The sequence below is a fragment of the Lissotriton helveticus genome, chromosome 8 (assembly GCF_964261635.1).
Source record: "Lissotriton helveticus chromosome 8, aLisHel1.1, whole genome shotgun sequence".
NCBI lineage: Eukaryota > Metazoa > Chordata > Amphibia > Caudata > Salamandridae > Lissotriton > Lissotriton helveticus.
Window position 1 is genome coordinate 736,958,049 of NC_136069.1, and position 24,422 is coordinate 736,982,470.

The window sequence follows — 24,422 nt, forward strand, 5'->3', positions numbered from 1 at the left end:
GCTGTTGGAACCATCATGGTGACTTTGTGCAATGTTCGAGTGAGCTCAGGCTGCTCCTTCGTAAGGGCTGTTGGAGATGGAGCCATTCTCTGCAGGCCCAGTAAAAGTCAATTTGGATAGGGTGCCATATTTATTGTCCGGAAAAAAACAGTGCTGTTTGCAAGTTGTGTGCCGTCCCACAGGTAACATGCCATTCTAGAAAACAGAGAAGACATGTCTTTTAGTTTGAAATCAGTTCATACTTTTGCACATTTTTATTTTATAAACCCTAAGTAGACAATCTGTCTATCTTATCTTTTAATCCTAGTCTACCCTATGTTGCCCTAATAGCGCTTCTTTATACCTTAACTAACCTCGGGCACTCAATTTTGCCATGGGTGTAACTTCGTGCGAATAACAACAACGCCGTTCTAATCTGTCATGGGCAATGGAGAGTGTGGGGGATGGAGCAATGATAGTCTAACAGAGAACCTGCTATCATAAACTCATACTGCAAAAAAACTACACTATGGGCCATACCATGAACAGTCATCTAAAAAAGCCTTGTTGCCTTCACTTCTATTCTGCATGTGTCAGTGATGACCTCATGCATCATTGAGGTGGAGGGGTCGCCCCTTTCTGTTCTATGTATAAACACTTTAGAGACAGTGGCCTCAATAATCTGACATTAGTTTGTGTATCCTGCAGGAGGTCTATAGTCTATGCTCGTATCTGCCTAGGTGAGAACATCTATCTGTTCTCCCTGCATGGGGAGTGTATGAGTCATGTAACAGTGCGTTTTAGTCTTTTGTCTACCTATTGTTGTCATCTGACTGTATCTCATACTGTGTAGAGAATCGTGAGCAGGATGCTGTCTAGCTGCTTGGGCACTATTTCTTATTATTGCATTATTACTTCCATCAGGGGAGGGCGATGAGGACACATGTTGCGAATACAATTATTCTGGGGTGCTAACTGTGCTGGTAGAGGGACTGTTGAACCTTTCTGCATTCTTGCAAGGGCCATTTACTCCATGTGCTAACAGATATATTGGAGGTGACTTTGTTGCTATTGGCAACTTCAAAAATGTGAGCATTACAAGTCTTCCTATTAACACAATGAGACAAAACCAATTCAATCTACCTAGTGCCACTTCTGCCAGTATTGCAAAATATTATAATACAAAATACATAACTTTAGGTAAGACACTTCTGTGTGGCAGGTGTTGTGGCTACGTCTGAATCCATAAACGACCAAGCTGTCACCGCCTTCTTCCTCTTGGACAGTCAAATGGAACCAAGTTAATCTTCTCTACTTTGCAGTGTTCATCATGAAGCCTTGTTCTGTTATTTCTTCCCTCTTGGCAATTGGGACAGCTGTTTGTTAGAAGTCTATTATTTCAAAAAGTCTTTGGGCCAAGAGCTGTGTTCCATTATTGATATGTCAAAGCCCAGAACTGATGTGGCCCTTCTTCCTGGAAACCTGACTTTAAAAGAAAACCTCGCAGTGCATGTTAGTCAACAGCAAACATTTTCTAAAATCTCTGTCACAGTGACACCTTTGCCCCAGGGTCACACAAAAAAAAATGCAAAAACATTTCACTACACTACTGGACTCAGGTAGGTACCAATTCTTTGCAATACAAAAATAAACAAGCGTTGTTAAATTCAGTAGGTCTCAAAATTATTTGTTACCCTCTTAGCTTTGTCAATGCATACCCAGTATTGTAGTCCCTGGCTTATGTACTGCTTAAAAAGCATTTTAGCACAGTCACCTTACAGTATAGGTACACAATATTTCCTGCAATCTTGAAGAACCTAGAAATAAAAACTATTACTATACCTACACATTACTTCTGTTATGCACATATATATATATATATATATATTTACTTATTTCTCATTCTGTGTGATCCTGCGATCGGTGTTCCAACTGCCTAAAAACTCTCGTTACAAACCACAGGAAGTGTATTTCCTGCCTGGCTCAACGCCCAGAATGTGTGGTCGGCCAAAGAGTGCTACTTCCAATGGCAGAGAAAGCCTGTTAACTCTTTTGTCACCTTGTAACATCTAAAAACATGTTCTTTTCAATTGTAGGCTATGCTGAGCAGAATATTTAATATCACATTAAACACAGGCTCATGTTCTCTGTATGTCGTCCACGCTGAGTAAACGCCGTATATTCTAGCCTTTTGCTCCTAAGGGCCTACAATAATGTATTGGACCTCTACATGCTGGTGTGTATTCCATTCCATCATTTTATCCCCCTATTCTCTCACTATTTCTGTGCATCAGAAATTGGAGGACATTCTTTTAATTTTTACCATCCGCTCCGACATCTACGCTGCTCTAAGGCCAGTGGCACCATTCAACTTGAACGCGAGCCATAATTTCGAAAACCTCATTTTGTAATTGCGAACATCAGCTGTCAGTGCTCTGTTGTGACACCCTCCCCGATCTGTTCTTGCATTCAGACCGATGCCTTGCCTGCTTTAACTGGTACGGAATTCGGACGCAGGTACGAATACATTATTTTGTACTTAGTACCTGGGTGCTGCAGTTATTTTTCTTTTTGGGGCATCATTTTGTATATAGGTGTCTGTTGTTGCTTATTGCATGGGAACGTGCATTCACAGGAGCTATTGTTGGACTTGGGCCACATTCATAGGGGCTTAGTCCTTGTTGGGTGGGGCTCATATGTTTCTGGCCTTGGTCTCGAAGTCTAGTGCGACACTGTCTTTGCATGTGACATATTCTGTAGCAATAATAACAAGTGCGCTGTGTTGGCTGTGTTTGGAACCTCAGTTGTACCATTCCATTCACTCTTCCCTGTATAGCCCATTTTCTGGAGGCATTCTTTCTGTTATTTATATAATCATTTTGTTGGTCATTTCTGTAGGCATGTTGTGCTGCTATGTATTGTTCTGGGCGCTGTGGCGGTATGTACTGATCAGCTGGCTGTCGTTGGGCCTGGACGTATTGTACATCTTGTTGTGGCTGGGTCTCTACGTATAATATGGCAGGCTGTAATGGGGCCTGGATGTATTGCATGGTGAGCTGTTGTCGCAGCGCAGGCGGTATGTTGGCTGCGGCTGCAATCAGGGCATTCTGGGGGAAGGTGGTGACTGTCGTCATTTGACTGACAGGTGCAGCTATCATGACAACTTATTAATTTTAGAATGACTATTTAAAAGTTCAATAGCAATCAGTCAGAAATCCCTAAATGCGGACATTTTAACCGTGCACGAATTTACAACTTCAAAGCACATACAAATGCAATGAAAGGGAGAAATGTCATGGTCCTGTGGCACTGAACCAAGGCAGCTTTTATTTGAGGGGGTGCTTTGCAAATTTGTGACGTAAATAGATGTGCACATGATAGAGATAAATAACTCCCTTATTCATATGGTAGAAGAACCCTTTTAACATTCAATAATGAGCCTTAGCAAAGTCTTGGCATTTAAAGGCACATTTCTGGAGAGCAAATCAAAACTCATGCAAAAATGCAAAAAAAACAAAAAAAGAAATAATAATATTTGAAATCAATGGAAATATTTCCAAAATGTAACCTACAATTTAAAAATACACTACATGCTCATGTCAGCCACCACTGCTTTGTAATTGCAGCAAGCTTCTCCAACCAGTAGCTCTTGAGCCACTGGTAGCTCTCCAGTATGTAGCTCAGTTTACGAAATTGTAACCTATTTTGCGCTTAATTGAATTAATGTATGTATATCAAAATTGAAAAGCATGTATTTTATATAAAAATATGTTTATCTTTTAAAATGCGTATGGTGATGTTCGAAGAAAGTTGTTGAATTTGCCAATATACGTAAAGTTTAATTTTGAGTTAATAAATCATGCAGCATTGGGAGTCTTATTCCTCATATTATTTCCTTGGTGCTAGGGTCATTGAAGCTTTAGCTGCTATTTATTGCCAACCTAGAAGCATTCCATGTTAAACCCCCCCTGTTAAATGTATAAATGCAAGATAATCTTTTAATGGGGGTCTTTGGTGTGAACGACACTCTGCCTATGCTCCTCTTTCTTAGTGGCTGTAATTGATATCTGGTATAGGTCCCTCTCCTATACCCTTAATGACACAGAGGTATATACCGTCTTGTAATTCTTGATCCTGTGCAGGGGCGCAACCAGGGTAGTGGAGCTGGCTGCCACAACTGGCATAGGCAATCTTAGACTGAAGTGGGTATTTCGTTCAATAGCTTGATAGAATTATCAGTCTTTCTCAACTTTCAATTTTTAAGATAAAATATATTGTGAAAGTCAGTAGGTATTTTATATACAGTAGAACTCAGTATCGTATTCATAGGGACGCTAGTATCTATGTTGTTCACTGTGAGCCTGTGAGGAGAAATGCTATTTGCTTGCACGGAGGGGTGGGTGTGCCCTGCCTATGTATCTTTACCTTAGATGTTGGGAAAGTTGGGGAATCGATCTAGTGTTCGTTTCTCAAACACTGCCTGAAGCTCTGCATGGGGCTTTTTGTCTTGGTAGTGACAAATGGGTGGACTTACAACAGACTGCGTAGAATCTGATTAATCTGAGTCTTCCCCATCAGTGATGACAATGAAGTTTGAGCCGTCTGAGAGACCGGAATGGATCGAATGAGCGGAGTGAGATGTGGATAGGGCGTCAGAGCTAGACGAGTTGCAGAATAATGCATGTGTGGTGGCAAATACGTCAGTCATGGAAATGGTGGAGATGTTAACCTGGGTGTTGGGAGTGAAGATGAACCCCAGAAGGTCCCAAGCGGTGGCTAGGCTCTCTCGGCCCTTGTTATCAAGGTATGTCATCGTGTTAAAAGTGGTGTTATGGACTGAGATAGGGACGTCATGCACCAGATGGATAGAGCAATTTATAGTACTTGGGGTGGTGTTGGACATCACGAATATAGAGGATGCGATGAGGACGTCAAGGAGCTAGGAGGAATACTTGAATACTTGTCCCCCCTTTTGGCTATCAGTTGCTTTGGCTAATGATAGACAAAAAACACTTGTTATATCAGAGGCAAGGAGAAGCAACGTCAGTGCGTGTCATTAGACGGCTAGCCACCTACCTAGCAGGGCTGCAATAAGGAAAGGGAGATACAACCCAGACAGCAATGGGAAAGGGAGGGCCGGGTAGGGCACCTGGCGGCTGTGGGAGATGGTGCAACTAGGACTGAGGCGCTATGTCACTGGATGCACAGAGAAGCAACTTCAAAGCACATCTACTACACAGAGCAAGGCAATGGACAGATGACATGGAACAAAAACAAATATCAACCATTACAATACTTTCAAAGACAAATCAAAAACATATGAAAAGATGCATCATAAAAACTGAAAGTACAGTAAAAAGGACCTAGATATTAAATCTCACTAAACACGGTGGAGCACCATGCTGTGCAAGAATGAGCGAGAAAGGAGGGGGGAATCCGAAAATACCACAAGTGACTTCCTGTTTCTGTGCGCGCAGAGAGCCAGCTGTCAAAGCCGTGCCGTTAAGCCGAATCAGAAGTGGCAGCCTAAAGAATACAACAATACCTACTTCTTGCTGAAATATATCATGAAGATGAGGAAGGAAAACAGTGAAGGGCATAAAGGCAGTCCTCACCAATGAAGTTGCAGGGGCTAGAGGCACAGAGGAGCAGAATGCAGAGCACAAAGAACATGAAATGGAATTTCAAGGCACAATTCAAATCACGATGAAAACAATAAATGACATGAATGGTCAATCTAAAACCATAGTATAAGACACATTGTGAGCAAACTCAACCAAGAGGGAGGTAAAACCTATATTCTGTCAGGGAATACAACCTTGACCCTACGCAAACTCTGAAGTATTGAGGAAGTATGAATCTAGAATCAGTCGGGAATTAAACCTCGACCTCACGCATGCTGAGAGACCAAGACCCTAGACTTTGTCGGAAAGTGAAACGCCGACCCCATGTACTTATCAGGAATGCTTGAGGGAGCGGAAACCAAGTGTGAACCATCCCCTCTGTCTTTACAACTGGCAGGGGCAAATCAGAAATGCCACAAAAATCACTACATGTGAAACCACAAGAAGCACAAGTCAAAAATCAAGAGGCGAAGGCTCGTCGTACGAAAGAAGGACAAGCAAAATCGTGACCACAAAGGGAGAGAGAGAGTTCGAGTTCAAATCATGACCAGAGACAGTGCTGTAGGGACAGGCGACAGCCAGAGACAGGCCAAAGAGAGTCGCTCGTACCCCAGGCAGCACAGACCAAGGAAGTTCAAGGGAAAAAAACCAAACCTTGTCCTACCCGTCGTCCTAGCCGCAAAGGAGCGAAGGCGGGGCTCTCAGGAACCTGTCGGGGGTGTGCACCAAATCCACTGCAGACGTATGTAGTATGATTTATTCTGTGGTCGCCAGCTGATAAGGGGAAAAAGGAAGCCTCTTTAGGGTGGGGTCACAAGCCACAAACCACCCTGCTGTGGTCATGAGCCATGGTCACATGTCACCGACGCAACACTTCACTGAGGAACAAGGAACAATGATATGATTTTGCGAGACTTGGCTGAGACATGGTACAAAATCAGAAAGTTATTAAAATTGCCTTATTGTAGTTATATGGCGCCAATATGGGAGTCTCCTGGGGCTCCATCCTGGACAAAAGACGCGCTAGCACTCTATTTGAAAAAGGAACCTGCTCTGCAAAGATGGAAAGATCTGTTCCAGGATGGTAAACTTATATCATGGGACCTTTGCCAACATAGGTGGGGACGGGTTTTTTCGAAATACAAATATTTACAGATCCAAAGCTGGGCTAATGGTTTGGAAGCAGAGATTGGAATTGAAAATGATTTTGAGTTGAAGCTGGAGACAGGGATCTTTAAGAAAGAAGTTGCCTTCTGGTATTGGGCGATACTAGAAATGGAAGATGGACCATTCGTTTTGCCAGAGTCCCTGTGGATGGATAGCTTGCCAAGGATCGCGACAGAAAATCAATGGCAAGTAACTATGTCTATGTTATACAGTATTGTTAAACCCGCAAACTTAAGGCGAAATCTTTTATTTACTATCCACAGGGCATATTGGTCTCCTTATAGACTATCCAAATTTAAAGCCGGCGGAGTTGTTGGGTGTCCAAAGTGTAAAGCTCCAAATGTGGATGACTTGCATATGTTATGTTATGTTATGTTATGTTATAGAACGCTTATATAGCGCATGGCTACCCCAACAACGGGGCGTCCCAGCGCTTGCAGACAGGTCCAATCACATAACAGCCGGAGGAATGCGGCAAGATATCTGTTCACCGCGGAACCCTAAATAGAAGAAAACAGCCAGGTTTTTACTTGTTTTCGAAATTGTAGGTGGTTTGTGATGGAACGTACACCTAGAGGAATAGAGTTCCAGAGTTTAGGGGCCAAAAACTTGAAAGAGCGGCCACCCGCTCTGCATCTCCGGATCCTGATAGTACAGGCAAGGAAAAGGTCCGCAGACCGGAGTGCACGCTGCGGAACATAAAAGGAGCAAATTCCTTGCAGGATTTTAGGACCTGAACCGTGTAGCATTCTATGCATAACACACAAGGTTTTAAATTGTATGCGCTGTTTGACAGGCAGCCAATGGAGCCTTCGCAAGACCTGAGAGGTATGGCAGCGTTTAGGCAGGCCAAACAGGGTACGAGCTGCGGCGTTCTGAGCTTTCTGTAGTCTATTGATGACTGTCAGATTGGACCCAAGCATTAATACATTGCAGTAGTCTAGATGGGATAAGACCATAGCCTGGACAATTGTCTGACGAATGGAAGGTTCAAAGAAGCCAAGAATAGGTTTCAGAGAGCGCAGGCGACCATAGCAAGTACCAGCTATTCTCTTCGCATGGGAATCCAGGGTGAGGGCGTCATCTAAGATCACACCCAGATTCTTAACTTCCTTCTTAGGCGTAGGCGGAGAGCCCAATGTAGGGGGCCACCACCGCTCATCCCACTTTTGAGTGTCCGAGCCAACCAGGAGGACTTCAGTCTTGGATGAATTTAACTGAAGGCAATTCTCCGTTAGCCAGCTGGAGATGGCCAGGATATCCTCTTGGAATTTGGCTTGATCACCCACGATGTTATTGGAGAAGGTGAAGATCAGCTGTGTATCGTCCGCATAAGATATTAATTCAATGTTACGTTCCCTGGCCAATGTGGCCAGGGGGCGGACATACACATTAAACAGCGTGGGGCTGAGGGCAGAGCCTTGTGGAACACCACAGCCTAATGGAAAACTGCCGGAAGAGTACGGGGGAGCATGAACCTGGAAGGAACGGTCCGATAGAAATGACTCGAACCAGTCCAGAGCATCACCTCTGACACCTATCTCCCATAGCCTCCTAACTAGGATCCCATGGGAGACGGTGTCAAACGCCGCACTCAAGTCCAGCAGCACCACAGCTGAGGTGTCACCCCTGTCCTGTGCCACCCTTAGATGTTCCGTGACGGCCAGTAGGGCTGACTCCGTGCTATGTTTAGCACGGAATCCGTTCTGAGACTCCTCCAAGATCCCATTAGTCTCCAGAAAACCCGTCAAGATGGAATTGACATGTGCTTCCATTACTTTGGCCAAGTAAGGAAGCAGCGAGATAGGCCGGAAACTTTCTGGCTTGGAAGAGTCCAGGGTGGGTTTTTTTAGCAAAGGGACCACCTTGGCATGTTTCCAAGATTTCGGGATGGTGGCTGATTGCAAAGATTTGTTAATCAGTTCTTGCCCTACCGACAAGATAGAATCCGGGAACAGTCTAAACATCTCTGGTTTGACTGGATCCTCCGGGGACCCCGACTTAATTCTTAAAGTTAGGGTCTCCATATCTGTCTGAGAGATGAGTGGAAGATTTAAGAGAGAATAGGGAAGGCTCAATGAGTCAATGGCAGATCTATAGGTCATAGATGGTTCTCCAGAGTTAAATGTGTTGTAAATCCCCTGTACTTTATTGATAATGTTTGTTTCCTGCCCAAAAATAATGCAATTCTGGATAGATGTAAGTAATTCTCTCTCCAAATCTTTGAATCTACATATTGAGGTAAGCCCAGAATTAATTATTACAGGTAGATACGATTTAGAAAACAAAAATATGAATAACAATGTTAGACTTATTTTTTATGCTATGTTGCTAGCGCGCAGGGAGATATGCAAGCTATGGGTCTCACCACTTAGTCCTAATTTAATGGATTGGATTATAGCCATGAGGTATATGGCTAAGCTTGATATTCTAGACCACTCCAAGAGAAATCGTGGATTTTGGATACCCTTTCTGTTATGTTGTGGTTGAATAATTTAGTTTTGGATTTCCGATGATTAAGCCCGTGCCTATCTTGCTGGTATATGGTTTCTCAGGATGAATAATAGAGTTGGAGGAGGACACACTTGTTGAGTCAGGTGGCCAAGATGGGCACTTTGGAGAATGGCCGGATTCAAAATAGGTGATGTCTACGCCCCACTGCTCTAAACCAGCCTATGAGATAAAAAAAAGCCCAGTGGTGGATTAAGATAGAAGTATGGGTGGCGAGGTGGCAAATGAGGAATTTAAAAAAAAAAAAAAAAAAAAAAAGGAACAATGATATGAGATGACAAAGATCACATTTGAAGTGGCATTTTATTGTTAAGTCTTAAGTACATTAGAAAATGCATTTATTAATTGATCAGCCTACAAGTTTAACATTCCAAAGAGATCCAAGGTGCAAAAGGACTGGGATCTTTTTAAAAGGCACAATTGAAATTAGTTAGGGAAAGCAGAACACTCTATAAAGTCTAGTGCATAGAAGCACCTTAGCTATGGAGACTATCCCAGCAGGGCCTAATAGCTTAAGGGAACCTAAAAATGCAAGGAATTGGGTGTGAATGGAAAATACAGAACATGGACAGTGATTTAAAAAGACAAAAGTATTATCTGGCTTAGGAAGTCCACCACCTGAGAGAGAGGATTTGACGTCCCAAGTCAGACAATCGGCTAGCCGGTGAACTTGCATGCACAGGTCGCATCAGCAGAGCTCTGGCTTCAGATTTGACGGGCTGAATCTAATATACCCGAAAAATGCAGAACTAACACTGTTCTGACGTATTTTCTGACGCAGGTGGCTTTCACCGCATTGTCCTAGGACAGTGGGGACGGTCAGGTGTCCTAACAGTTGGTTGGCCATGCTTGACCGCAGAACATCTTGTTCTGTACATATGGGCGAGAACATCTTGTTCTGTACATTTTTCTAAAAATGTATGTGTGACCGGAAACTTATGCTAGGTGCTAGTTTTGCAAGAAGCTTGTGGCTTATTTCGGCAAGCTAAGTTGCAAAACAAGACTTCAGTGGAAAGTCCCTGAAATATGTCAATCTACCTCTACACCAGCTGGGTCTTGTGTACGTGTGTGTGGGCGTTGGTCCCGATTCTGTGGAAAATTACGACTTCACATTAGGCCAATTTACCACGCTATTTTTCAGTGCAGCAGAAATGCATTTTTCAACATTATTGTGGCCTAGTGCATACTATTAGCCCAAGGCATGTCTTTTTTGCCTTTGCCTTGGGTCTATAACCCCGGGATTCAGGGAGTTAGTGGGATCTAATTTGTTGATCATGCATAGCAAACTTGGGGGATTTCAAGCATATTTTCAGAGTTTCTCTAGCAGGGCAATATAGGGCCTTCAGGCTACCAGGGTCGATAAAAAGGCCCCTCTATCAGATCTAGTACTCTGGAGCATGACAGGCAAGGGATCTAGTACTCTGAACAATGCTGTGCAAGGGATCTAGTGCTTCAAATGATGGCAGGGAATGGATCTTGTACTCTGGGCAATGTCAGGGAAGGTATCTGGTACTCTGGACAATGATGGGCAAGTGATTTTGCAATCCAGACAATGTCAGGGAAGGGATCCACTACTCTTGGAACTGGTGTTCAAGGGATCTAGAACTCTAGACAATGTCAGGGAAGGGATCCAGTACTCTGGGCAATGTTAGGGAAGGGATCTAGCACTCTGGGCAATGGTTGGCATAGGATCTAGCACTCTGGACAATGGCAGGGAAGGGATCTGACACTCTGGACAATGGCAGGGAGGGGATCTAGCAATCTGGACAATGGAAGGGAAGGGATCTAGAACTCTGGACAATAGCGAGCAAGGGATCTAGCCCTCTGGACAATGTCAGGGAAGGGATCTGGTACTCTGGACAGTGCCGGGCAAGGGATCTCGAACTCTGATCAATGTCAGGGAAGGTATTTAGTACTCTGGACAATGGAAGGGAAGGGATCTGGTACTCTGGACAATGGCAGGCAAAGGATCTTGTACTCTGAACAATGTCAGGGAAGGGATCCAGCACTCTGGTAAATGTCAGGGAAGTGATCTGTCATCTGGAAAGTGGCAGGGAAGGGATCTAGCAATCTGGACAATGGCAGGGAAGGGATCTAGAACCCCGGACATATGCATGCAAGGGATCTACATATCTGGGCAATGTCGAGGGAAGGGATCTAGTACTCTGGACAATGGTGGGCAAGGGATTTAGCACCATGGGCAATGGTGGGCAAGGGATCCAGCACTGTGGACAATGGCAGGGAAGGGATATGGCACTCTGGACAATGGCGGGGAAGGGATCCAGAACTCTGGACAATTGCATGCATGGTATCTACATATCTGGAAAATGTCAGGGAAGGGATCTAGTATTCTGGACAATGGTGGGCAAGGGATCTAGCACTCTGGACAGAGGCAGGCAGATCTAATACTCCTGGACAATTGTGTGCATGGGATCCTGCACTCTGGCCAATGTTGGGGAAGGGATCTAGTACTCTTGACAATGGCATGCAAGGGATCCAGTATTCTGGACAATGTTAGGGAAGGGATCTAGTACTCTGAACAATGATAGGCAAGGTATCCAGCACTCTGGCCAATGTCAGGGAAGAGATCTAGTACTCTTGACAATGACATGCAAGGGTTCCAGTATTCTGGACAATGTCAGGGAAGGGATCTAGTACTCTGGACAATGATAGGCAAGGGATCTAGCATTCTGGGCAATGTCAGGGAAGGGATCTAGTACTCTGGACAATGGTGGGCAAGGGATCCAGCACTCTGGCCAATGTCAGGGAAGGGATCTAGTACTCTTGACAATGCATGCAAGGGATCCAGTATTCTGGACAATGTCAGGGAAGGGATCTAGTACTCTGGGCCATGATAGGCAAGGGATCTAGCACTCTGGGCAATGTCAGGGAAGGGATCTAGTATGCTGAACAATAGCAGCCACTGGGTCTGGCACTCTGGGTAATGGCAGGCAAGGGATCTAGTACTCTGGATAATGTGTACAAGGGATATAGTACTCTTGACAATGTAAAAGCAGGGATCTAGTGCTCCGAACAATGTCAGGGAAGGGACCTAGTACTCTGGGCAATGTCAGGGAAGAGATCTGGGACTCTGGAAAATGGCAGAAAAGGGACCTGGTAGTCTGGACAATGGTTGGCATGGGATCTCACACCCTAGACAATGTCAGGGAAGGGATCTAGTGCTCTGGACAATGGTAGGCAAGGGATATAGCACTCTGGTCAATTTCAGGGAAGGGATCTAGTACCCTGGACAATGGTAGGCAAGGGATCTAGTGCTCTGGGCAATGTCAGGGAAGGATCTAGTATGCTGAACAATAGCAGCCACTGTGTCTAGCACTCTGGGTAATGACAGGCAAGGGATCTAGTACTCTTGGTAATGTATGCAAGGGATCTAGTACTCTGAAAAATGTAAGGGAAGGGATCTAGTGCTCTTAACAATGTCAAGGAAGGGATATAGTACTCTGGACAATGTCAGGGAAGTGATCTGGTACTCTGGACAATGGCATGCAATGGATCCAGTACTATGGACAATGCAAGGGAAGGGATCTAGTGCTCTGAACAATGCCAGGGAAGGGATCTAGTACTCTGGGCAATGTTAGGGAAGGGATCTGGTACTCTGGACAATGGCAGGCAAAGGATCTAGCACTCTGGGCAATGTCAGGTAAGGGATCTAGTACTCTGGGCAATGTCGGGGAAGGGATCTAGTACTCTGGGCAATGTCAGGGAAGGGATCTGGTACTCTAGACAATGGCATGCAATGGATCCAGTACTCTGGACAATGTAATTGAAGGGATCTAGTGCCCCAAACAATGGTGGGCAAGGGATCCAGCACCCTGGACAATGTCAGGGAAGGGATCTAGTACTCTGGACAATGGTAGGCAAGGGATCTAGTGCTCTGGGCAATGTCAGGGAAGGGATCTAGCATGCTGAACAATAGCAGCCACTGTGTCTAGCACTCTGGGCAATGACAGGCAAGGGATCTAGTACTATTGGTAATGTCTGCAAGGGATATAGTATTCTGGACAATGTAAGAGAAGGGATCTAGTGCTCTGAATAATGTCAGGGAAGGGACCTAGTACTCTGGGCAATGTCAGGGAAGGGATCTGGTACTTTGAACAATGGCGGGCATGGGATCTTGCACTCTGGTCAATGTCAGGGAAGGGATCTAGTGCTCCAAATAATGGTGGGAAAGGGATCTTGCACTCTGGCCAATGTCAGGGAAGGGATCTAGTACTCTTGACAATGGCATGCAAGGGATCCAGTACTCAGGACAATGTCAGGGAAGGGATCTGCCACTCTGGACAATGGCAGGCAAGGGATCTTGCACTCTGGACAATGTCATGGCAAGGATCTAGTGCTTCAAACAATGGTGCGCAAGGGATCCAGCACTCTGGTCAATGTCAGGAAAGGGATCTAGTGTTCTGGACAATGGTGGGCAAGGGATCCAGCACTCTGGTCAATGTTAGGAAAGGGATCTAGTACTATTGACAATGGCATGCAAGGGATCCAGTATTCAGGACAATGTCAGGGAAGGGATCTGCCACTCTGGACAATGGCAGGCAAGGGATCTTGCACTCTGGACAATGTCATGGAAGGGATCTAGTGCTTCAAACAATGGTGGGCAAGGGATCTACCACTCTGGTCAATGTCAGGAAAGGGATCCAGTGTTCTGGACAATGGTAGGAAAGGGATCTAGTGCTCTGGGCAATGCCAGGGAAGGGATCTAGTATGCTGAACAATAGTAGCTGTCTAGCACTCTGGGCAATGACAGGCAAGGGATCTAGTATTCTTGGTAATGTGTGCACGGGATCTAGTACTCTGGACAATGCAAGGGAAGGGATCTAGTGCTCTGAACAATGCCAGGGAAGGGATCTAGTACTCTGGGCAATGTCAGGGAAGGGATCTGGTACTCTGGACAATGGCGGGCAAAGGATCTTGTACTCTGGACAATGTCAGGTAAGGGATCTAGTACTCTGTGCAATGCCAGGGAAGGGATCTAGTGCTCTGGGCAATGACAGGGAAGGGATCTGGTACTCTGGACAATGGCATGCAGTGGATCCAGTACTCTGGACAATGCAAGGGAAGGGATCTAGTGCTCTGACCAATGCCAGGGAAGGGATCCAGTACTCTGGACAATGGCGGGCAAAGGATCTTGTACACTGGACAATGTCAGAGAAGGGATCTAGTACTCTGGGCAATGCCAGGGAAGGGATCTAGTACCCTGGACAATGGTAGGCAAGGGATCTAGTGCTCTGGGCAATGTCAGGGAAGGGATCTAGTATGCTGAACAATAGCAGCCACTGTGTCTAGCACTCTGGGTAATGACAGGCAAGGGATCTAGTACTCTTGGTAATGTATGCAAGGGTTCTAGTACTCTGGACAATGTAGAGGAAGGGATCTAGTTCTCTTAACAATGCCAGGGAAGGGATCTAGTACTCTGGGAAATGTCAGGGGATGGATCTAGTACTCTGGTCAATGTCAGGGAAGGGATCTGGTACTCTGGGCAATGGCATGCAATGGATCCAGTACTCTGGACAATGCAAAGGAAGGGATCTAGTGCTCTGAACAATGCCAGGGAAGGGATCTATTACTCTGGGCAATGTCAGGGAAGGGATCTGGTACTCTGGACAATGGCATGCAATGAATCCAGTACTCTGTACAATGTAAGGGAAGGGATCTAGTGCTCTGAACAATGGAAGGGAAGGGATCTGGTACTCTGGACAATGGCAGGCAAAGGATCTTGTACTCTGAACAATGTCAGGGAAGGGATCCAGCACTCTGGTCAATGTCAGGGAAGTGATCTGTCATCTGGAAAGTGGCAGGGAAGGGATCTAGCAATCTAGACAATGGCAGGGAAGGGATCTAGAACCCCGGACATATGCATGCAAGGGATCTACATATCTGGGCAATGTCGAGGGAAGGGATCTAGTACTCTGGACAGTGGTGGGCAAGGGATTTAGCACCCTGGGCAATGGTGGGCAAGGGATCCAGCACTGTGGACAATGGCAGGGAAGGGATATGGCACTCTGGACAATGGCAGGGAAGGGATCCAGAACTCTAGACAATTGCATGCATGGTATCTACATATCTGGACAATGTCAGGGAAGGGATCTATTATTCTGGACAATGGTGGGCAAGGGATCTAGCACTCTGGACAGAGGCAGGCAGATCTAATACTCCTGGACAATGGTGTGCATGGGATCCTGCACTCTGGCCAATGTCGGGGAAGGGATCTAGTACTCTTGACAATGGCATGCAAGGGATCCAGTATTCTGGACACTGTTAGGGAAGGGATCTAGTACTCTGAACAATGATAGGCAAGGTATCCAGCACTCTGGCCAATGTCAGGGAAGAGATCTAGTACTCTTGACAATGACATGCAAGGGTTCCAGTATTCTGGACAATGTCAGGGAAGGGATCTGGTACTCTGGACAATGGCGGGCAAAGGATCTTGTACTCTGGACAATGTCAGGTAAGGGATCTAGTACTCTGTGCAATGCCAGGGAAGGGATCTAGTGCTCTGGGCAATGTCAGGGAAGGGATCTGGTACTCTGGACAATGGCATGCAGTGGATCCAGTACTCTGGACAATGCAAGGGAAGGGATCTAGTGCTCTGAACAATGCCAGGGAAGGGATCCAGTACTCTGGACAATGGCGGGCAAAGGATCTTGTATGCTGGACAATGTCAGAGAAGGGATCTAGTACTCTGGGCAATGCCAGGGAAGGGATCTAGTACCCTGGACAATGGTAGGCAAGGGATCTAGTGCTCTGGGCAATGTCAGGGAAGGGATCTAGTATGCTGAACAATAGCAGCCACTGTGTCTAGCACTCTGGGTAATGACAGGCAAGGGATCTAGTACTCTTGGTAATGTATGCAAGGGTTCTAGTACTCTGGACAATGTAAGGGAAGGGATCTAGTTCTCTTAACAATGCCAGGGAAGGGATCTAGTACTCTGGGAAATGTCAGGGGATGGATCTAGTACTCTGGTCAATGTCAGGAAAGGTATCTGGTACTCTGGGCAATGGCATGCAATGGATCCAGTACTCTGGACAATGCAAGGGAAGGGATCTAGTGCTCTGAACAATGCCAGGGAAGGGATCTATTACTCTGGGCAATGTCAGGGAAGGGATCTGGTACTCTGGACAATGGTGTGCAAGGGATCCAGCACTCTGGTCAATGTCAGGGAAGGCGTCTAGTACTCTTGACAATGGCATGCAAGGGATCCAGTACTCAGGACAATGTCAGGGAAGGGATCTGCCACTCTGGCCAATGACAGGCAAGGGATCTTGCACTCTGGACAATGTCATGGAAGGGATCTAGTGCTCCAAACAATTGTGGGCAAGGGATCCAGCACTCTGGTCAATGTCAGGGAAGGGATCTAGTGCTTTGGCAATGTCAGGCAAGGGATCTAGTGCTCTGGGCAATGTCAGGGAAGGGATCTAGTATGCTGAACAATAGTAGCCACTCTGTCTAGCACTCTGGGCAATGACAGGCAAGGGATCTAGTACTCTTGGTAATGTGTGCATGGGATCTAGTACTCTGGACAATGCAAGGGAAGGGATCTAGTGCTCTGAACAATGCCAGGGAAGGGATCTAGTACTCTGGGCAATATCAGGGAAGGGATCTGGTACTCTGGACAATGGTGGGCAAAGGATCTTGTACTCTGGACAATGTCAGGTAAGGGATCTATTACTCTGGGCAATGCCAGGGAAGGGATCTAGTGCTCTGGGCAATGTCAGGGAAGGGATCTGGTACTCTGGACAATGGCATGCAGTGGATCCAGTACTCTGGACAATGCAAGGGAAGGGATCTAGTGCTCTGAAAACTGTCAGGGAAGGGATCCGGTACTCTGGACAATGGCGGGCAAAGGATCTTGTACTCTGAACAATGTCAGGGAAGGTATCTAGTACTCTGGGCAATGTCAGGGAAGGGATCTGGCACTCTGGACAATGTCAGGCAAGGGATCTTGCACTCTGGACAATGTCATGGAAGGAAGCTAGTGCTCCAAACAATGGTGGGCAGGGGATCCAGCACTCTGGTCAATGTCAGGGAAGGGCTCTGAGGTTACGTAGTTTTCAGCCTCGCTTCACTACAGCCGCCATTTGGCGTTTAGTCACCATTTTATGTTGCCTCACTCAGGCAGCACGGCTAACGCGAAAAAAATTGTCTTTTCTGCCACTTTTAGCTGTTCGATGTTTTTCTCGTCAAGGAGCAACCTTTGTCCTTGTGTGCATTACTGATGTCAGGGTCCGGCCGAGTTCGCAAAGCCATGACTAGACTGATTAATCCATGACTTACTCCACTGTTTGGGTCCCACCATTCTTCTGTACCTTATCTTATTTAACTGGCCTTCACTATTCTCTTCGTGTGTTCTCTTGTTACATAGCCCTTCTTTTGAAGCATTCTACACATGTTTTGGCACCTGCAAACTGAATTACGGGCACTAGTGTTGATTAACCTAATGGGAGGAGAGCACACGGGGTCTGAAAGGAGGGTGTGTTTTAGACATCTGATAGCTTGTTTTCGAACTATTCCTATTTGTCAGTTTTGTGTATATTGGGAGTTGTCATTGTAAACTTGTGTTGTATAATAGACTGTGCACCACAGATTGAAGTGGCAGTCTCTTGAGAACCTACCTGTGTGGTACTTCTTAGATAACTGTGCTTAGCTGCAGCTAATAAAACTACTTTTCTATGCCAAGCAGAGTGTCCTGTGTCTCTGTCGGTCGAGGCAGGTGAACTCGGAGATCTTAGGCGTGCCCTGCGCCGCTCAGCCCTTAAGGCTGGGTTCTCCAAATGGCGGCCCAACGTGTGGGCGACTTCAGCGGTAGTAGTTCTGCCTGAGAGTCGTGAGGAGCTTCGCAAGAAAATTCCGGAGGATTTCGCGAACCACGTGAGCGACCCCTGCATGTCAAAGTGGCCCGAAGGTCTTTTGAAGCGTGGCTACTCCTTCCCGACGGCTGCTGGCAACTGCTGCCCTGACTGTCACCCTGCTTGGCCCTTTGGTGATGACTTGTTTCGCGAGACGATAGACGGACATCTGTTGGCATGAGAAAAGCATTTAGTTAAGTATTTGAGGGTAGCGCCCACTCTCTTTGTTTTTGTATTTTGTTATTCGATTAGCGCGCTAACCGAAGCCATGGGGTAAGTACGTTTGTGCTGTGACTCTATTGTCTAAAGAATCCCTTGACGTTTGTAAGGACAAAATGCCTGGATTTAGTATGTTTAAGAAATGTTGTTGTTGTGGTTGTTTTGCGGATTCCCGATTGGAGGATTCCTGTCCAATTCCTCCAGTTGGAACTCCTACTTATGAACTTTACTCAAAGCACGGTCTGGGTCCTATAGTTTTTAGTGAAATATGGACCCATTACACTAAAAAGGATGGTGTTTTGCAATGGCCACAAAATGGGTCCTTTGAGCCAGATATATTAGATAATTTGGAAGCGATTTTATTCAAGAGAAAAGCCCGGCTGGCAATGTTTGACTCCTTTCGCCTATGGCGCAAGGAAGCCAAACAGAAAGAAATTAAGCAAATGAAGAAAGATAAGAAAGAGCAGAGTATGTCGATTCTACAGGCTGCCCAACAATTTAAAAATGACGAAGCTGATCAAGCGATTGAGGTTTCAGAAAGACAACATCGCATGGCAATAGATAGACGCTATCCTGTATTGCCTACGGTATCAAAGAGTAAAACTCCTGATGACGATTCTTTAATGTCCCATTTATTGACATTACCTCCGCCTTATGTGTTAGGAGCTAATGCACCGCCATTACAGCCCGCTGCCAATGCAGCTGCTGTACTTCCTGCACAGTTGCCCGTCCCTGTGATTCCGCCTCAACCTCCTCTGCCAGCAATATCGGTACCCCAATCTCCTGTGCCTCAGCCTTCTCCATCTGTCGTTTCTTTTGCTACAGATTACTCTTCTGTCTTACAGAATACTTTGTCCCCCGTTTTAGTGTCAGATTCCCCTGCAGCTCGACGGTGTTTAGTAGACACTGTTTCAGGTCTTTTGTTGCCTTTTCTTGGACCTCTTTTCTTCTCTCCTGCCTCGTCTAGGAGGCAATCTCGTAGTCAATTTCCAGATTTGGAAGAACGGACTAAATTAGATTCCCTTGCCTATAATTGGATTATGAGTCGTGTACAGTATAATGCAGGTGATATTTTAGATACTTTCCTTCAATGGAACGCGCCCACACAGAGATATGTATTTGATGTCATGTGTAATACTCTGATAAAGGAATGGGGAGACGTAGATTTAGACTCGCCTCCTCAGGATTTATTTGACATACAGGATCAATTTGATAAGGGACTTATTGTGGGTCCTGCTGTAAAACATGCTGTTCAGAAAATTGTTGCTTTTCGATCTACACTTTTCTCTCAAAATTCTCTTGAGCCTGATCCCGCGGTTCGTCGTAAAATGGCACAATACCCAATGCGAGAAGTTCCTCCGATATGGAGAGATGCAGTTCCACAAGCAGGTAATGTTCCTGGTGTTTCTGCTCATTTTCAGCGTATATGGGTACATGACCCTTGGAAAAGGTCAGAAGTAGTGGCACTCAAACAGTCTTTACCGGACCCTCGTAAGGATCCTGCGGGTATTATAAAGAGCTGTCCCAGACTGTTGATGCCTGCATTATGAATTTGGCAGATATTGACTTACTCATGGGGAATGTAGTCCCACAAGCAATATGGGCCAAGATTCGTAGGCAGGATCATGCAGTAGCTCTGGGTGATGATTGGGCTGCCATTACAGCTGCGGATGCAGGTCAAGTAGGTGGGGCCAAACCGGATGCCCTGATCACAGAATTGCCTGGAAAAATAATAGATTTAATGAAAACTTTAATGCCTGCGATGCATGTTAATTGGGATAAGTTAGCGGCGTGTAAACAGAAGACGGATGAAAGTGTCTCCGACTTCTTTACTCGGTTTGAGGAGACTTTCATCGAATGTAGTGGTCAAGACATGAGTACCGAAGGTGGACAACTATTGTTCGTAGACAAATTTGTTTTTAATTTACTTCTAGAATTATCGAATAAATTAAAACAATCAGAGAGTTCTTGGGCTGTCTCTTCCACTGCTCAGATATTGGCTACTGCTCAATATTATGAGAATAGGGATAAGGAGGACAAGGAGAAGGCGGAGAAAAAGACTAAAGACTTGAAAACAAAAGTCCTTCTGCAACAGGCTTATCCCCTTCGTTCTGCTCAGCCCTCATTTTCACAGCCCCCGCAGTTACAGAGGTTGTTGCAGAAGCCAGTCCCCTCAGTTCCACGAGCTTCATTGGGCCCCAACCAGTGTGCTTATTGTAAAGAAGGTGGTCATTTTAAGAATACTTGTCCAATTTTATTGCAACGGTATGGTGGATCATTGGCGCCACGGGGTCGTGGTGATTCTCGATCCATATCCAGAGGAAGGGGTCGTGGTGTGCCACCTCAGGAACGATGTCCCTCTCCTTCTCAGGACTCTACGAATTATTTTGATCAGCAGAATTCTCAATCTGCACAATACTACAATGATGACTATTGTTTCGATAATGGGGACGATGCTTTCCATACTAGCTAGGACAGCCATAGGCAAAGTAAGGGAGTCATATCAGTTCCAGTAGATCAGGAAGGACCTTATGTTAATGTTATGGCATTAGGTGTTACAGAAGCATTTCTCTTGGATACTGGTGCTATGAGAAGTTCCATAATGCATTCTAAACTCCCTGGGGCACCTTTGTCTGGCTTAACAAATGTTTCTGTAGGATTCTCTGGCGCCCCAGTTTCAAATCCTATCTCTTGTCCTTTGCCCATTTCTATTGGTCCCTACGATTTGGAAGCTCCACTCCTCTTAACGACGGGATGCGGAGAAAATTTGTTGGGTTTGGACCTCCTGAACCATTTACATGCTACGCTGTATTGTTCACCCTCTGATGTGCACCTTACTTTAGGTGATAAGTTGACTTCTCCAATGTATGTATCTAAAGAACAGCTACCACCCGAGTTGCGTTCACTTCCCACTACACTTTGGGCTGTGGGTCCAAATGATGTTGGCTTGTTGCAAATTCCACCATATGTAATTACTGTTAAAGACAATGTTAAGATGCCACGTGTTCCACAATATAAAATATCCAGTGATGGTGAGAGAGCTTTGTTGGCCATTGTTCATGATTTGGTTCAGAAGGGTGTGGTTGAAGAGACTAGAGGAAACATTTGCAATAGCCCTGTTTTGCCTATTCTTAAACGTACTGATCCCTCTCAGCCACCTGTGTATCGTTTTGTAATTGATCTTCGAGAGGTCAACAAAATTGTTGTCCCTCAATTTCCTGTTGTGCCAGATATCACAGCTTTGCTTACCATGATTCCTGCTTCAGCAGGTTGGTTTTCAGTGATCGATCTTAAAATGCCTTCTTTAGCATTCCCATTGCCGAAGAAAGTAGGGATCTTTTCGGCTTCTCTCTCGGAGGCCGCAGCTTCCGGTTTAAGTGCGCACCCCAAGGCTATTGTGAAAGTCCTTCGATATACAGTCAAGCTTTGAAGTCACAACTTGATACCTTTTCTTTGCCTTCGGGTGCCACTCTTATCCAATATGTGGATGATTTGTTGATCGCTGCAGATTCTGAAAATGTTTGTAAAGCAGCAACTGTATCGCTCTTACAGCATTTGTCTGATTCACATCATAAAGTATCGTCTTCCAAGTTACAATATTGCCGACAAGAGGTTACCTATTTAGGTCATCTCTTTTCGAAGGAAGGAAGGCGATTGACTCCAGAAAGTATTCATGCAATTGCACGAATGCCTGTACCATCCACACAAAGAGAAGTGCGTGCTTTCTTAGGCATCACCTCTTACTGTAGACAGTGGATTCCAAATTGTTCCCTTCTTGCTAAACCACTGTTGGCACTTACACTTCAAGACACACCCCAGCCTTTGCCTTGGACTGATGAATGTCAAAAGAGTTTTTCTGATTTCCGTACTGCTTTGTGTTCCGCTCCTGTGTTGGGTACTCCAGATTACAGTAAACCTTTCACACTCTATGTGCATGAAAGGGAAGGTTGTGCATTATCAGTGTTGACGCAATGATTTGGCGACAAACAAAGGCCGTGTGCCTATTTTTCTGCAACATTAGATCCAGTAGCTAAGGCATTACCTAGTTGCCTTAGAGCAACAGCAGCAGCGGCAATTTCTATTCGTCAGTCCGCTGGACTAGTGCTAGATCATACTCTTAATGTTATGGTGCCACATGCAGTAGATACTCTTCTTAATAGGACGAAAACTCAGCATTTAACGAGTGCTCGCTTGTCTGGATACGAGTTGACACTTCTGGCTAGTCACATACACATAAAAAGATGTAATGTCCTAAATCCAGCAACATTATTGCCTGCTTTGGATGCTAGCAATGTACAAGATCAGCATGATTGTTTTCTTCGCACTGAAGAAGAAACGAAGGGTCGAATAGACCTCAAGGACACACCACTTGTGGATCCGGATGGGATCCTATGGGTAGATGGGTCATGTTTCAAGCTCCCTAATGGTGAAACCACAGCTGCTTATGCAGTAACGACGTTGTTTACAGTGGTAGAAACTGCACGCATTTCGCATAATTCAGTGCAAACTGCAGAATTGATTTCGTTGACAAGAGCATGTGTGTTGGCGAAAGAGAAGAGAGTGACTGTCTATACCGACAGCCAATATGCATTTGGCGTCGCGCAAAGTTTTGGTCGTTTGTGGAGGGAAAGAGGATTCTTTACCTCCCACGGCACCAAGATACAGCATGGTCAGTTGGTAACTGACCTTCTCAAATCACTTGCCCTGCCTACTCAAATAGCGATTGTGAAGTGCAGTGCGCATAAAAAGATTACTGATGATGTGGGTCAATGAAATGCGTTTGCAGATGAGATAGCGAAGGAAACAGCGAGGAATGTTGGAAGTCGCATGTATGTTGCAGGGCCTGCTAGATGGGTTGCAGAAGCTGGTATGTGTGAGGACACAGTGGAAAGTGTGAAAGCAATCCAGAAGGAGGCCACTGAGAAGGAATTAAGCACGTGGAGAGAAAGTACGGGAATATTGGATAGTACGGGATGTTGGACGGAATTGTCAGAGCATCAACGATGGTTGCTACCTGATGCGTATGTACTGCCTGTAGTTACTATGGCCCATGGACCAGCCCATATTAATGCACGGGGTATATGTAAGCTTTTAGCTCCAGTATGGCAGAATGCTGGTATTCCTAAATGTGCAGAAAACGTGGTGAAACATTGCATTGTTTGTTTGATGCACAATCCAGGAAAGGGAACTCGAACTCCAGCAGGTCACTTTGCACCACCTTTGTACCCATTCGAGGTACTGCAAATAGACTACATCCATATGGAGCGTTTCAATAATCTCAAGTATGTCCTGGTGGTGGTTTGTGCCTTTTCCAGATGGATAGAGGCCTACCCCCTAAAGGACAACACTGCTTTGTCCACTGCAAAAATACTCTTGAAAGAATTCTTCCCGAGGTTTGGTTTGCCGCGCATTGTCTGGAGTGACAATGGAAGTGAATTTGTAGGTGAAATTATGCAAAAGGTGTGTGTAGGTCTAGGCATTAGACAGAAATTCCACGCAGCAAACCATCCTCAGTCAGCAGGTTTGGTAGAGTGCTACAATGGCACTCTCAAACTTAAGCTAGCAAAGATTCAGGCCAGCACGGGCCTTTCTTGGCCTGATGCTTTGCCTTTGGCACTCCTTTCTACTAGAACAACTGTTCATTCTCGTTTGGGGCTTTGCCCATACGAGATTGTGTTCGGACGCCCAGCTAACGTCTGGGGAGTCCCCAGACCCAAAAAGTACTCAGATATCCCCTACCCACTGTTGGTTGACTATTTGCATGATATCACCACTAAATTGCATGTTATTCGTCAACAGGTCCAAAACGCTTTACCTTAGGCCTCTTCAGATCCCGGACACACCATCCAGCCTAGGGATTGGGTGTGTCTGAAAAATTTCCAGAGAAAAAAGAACCTGGAACCTCGCTGGGGGCCTCCAAGACAAGTTCTGCTTACAACTCGTACAGCTGTTAAGGTCCTGGGGAAGAAACACTGGATCCACGGTGTACACTGCAAAAGGGTACCATTGCCTTTGCCGTATGACCAGTGGGTCCGAGAAGGTATTGGTGAC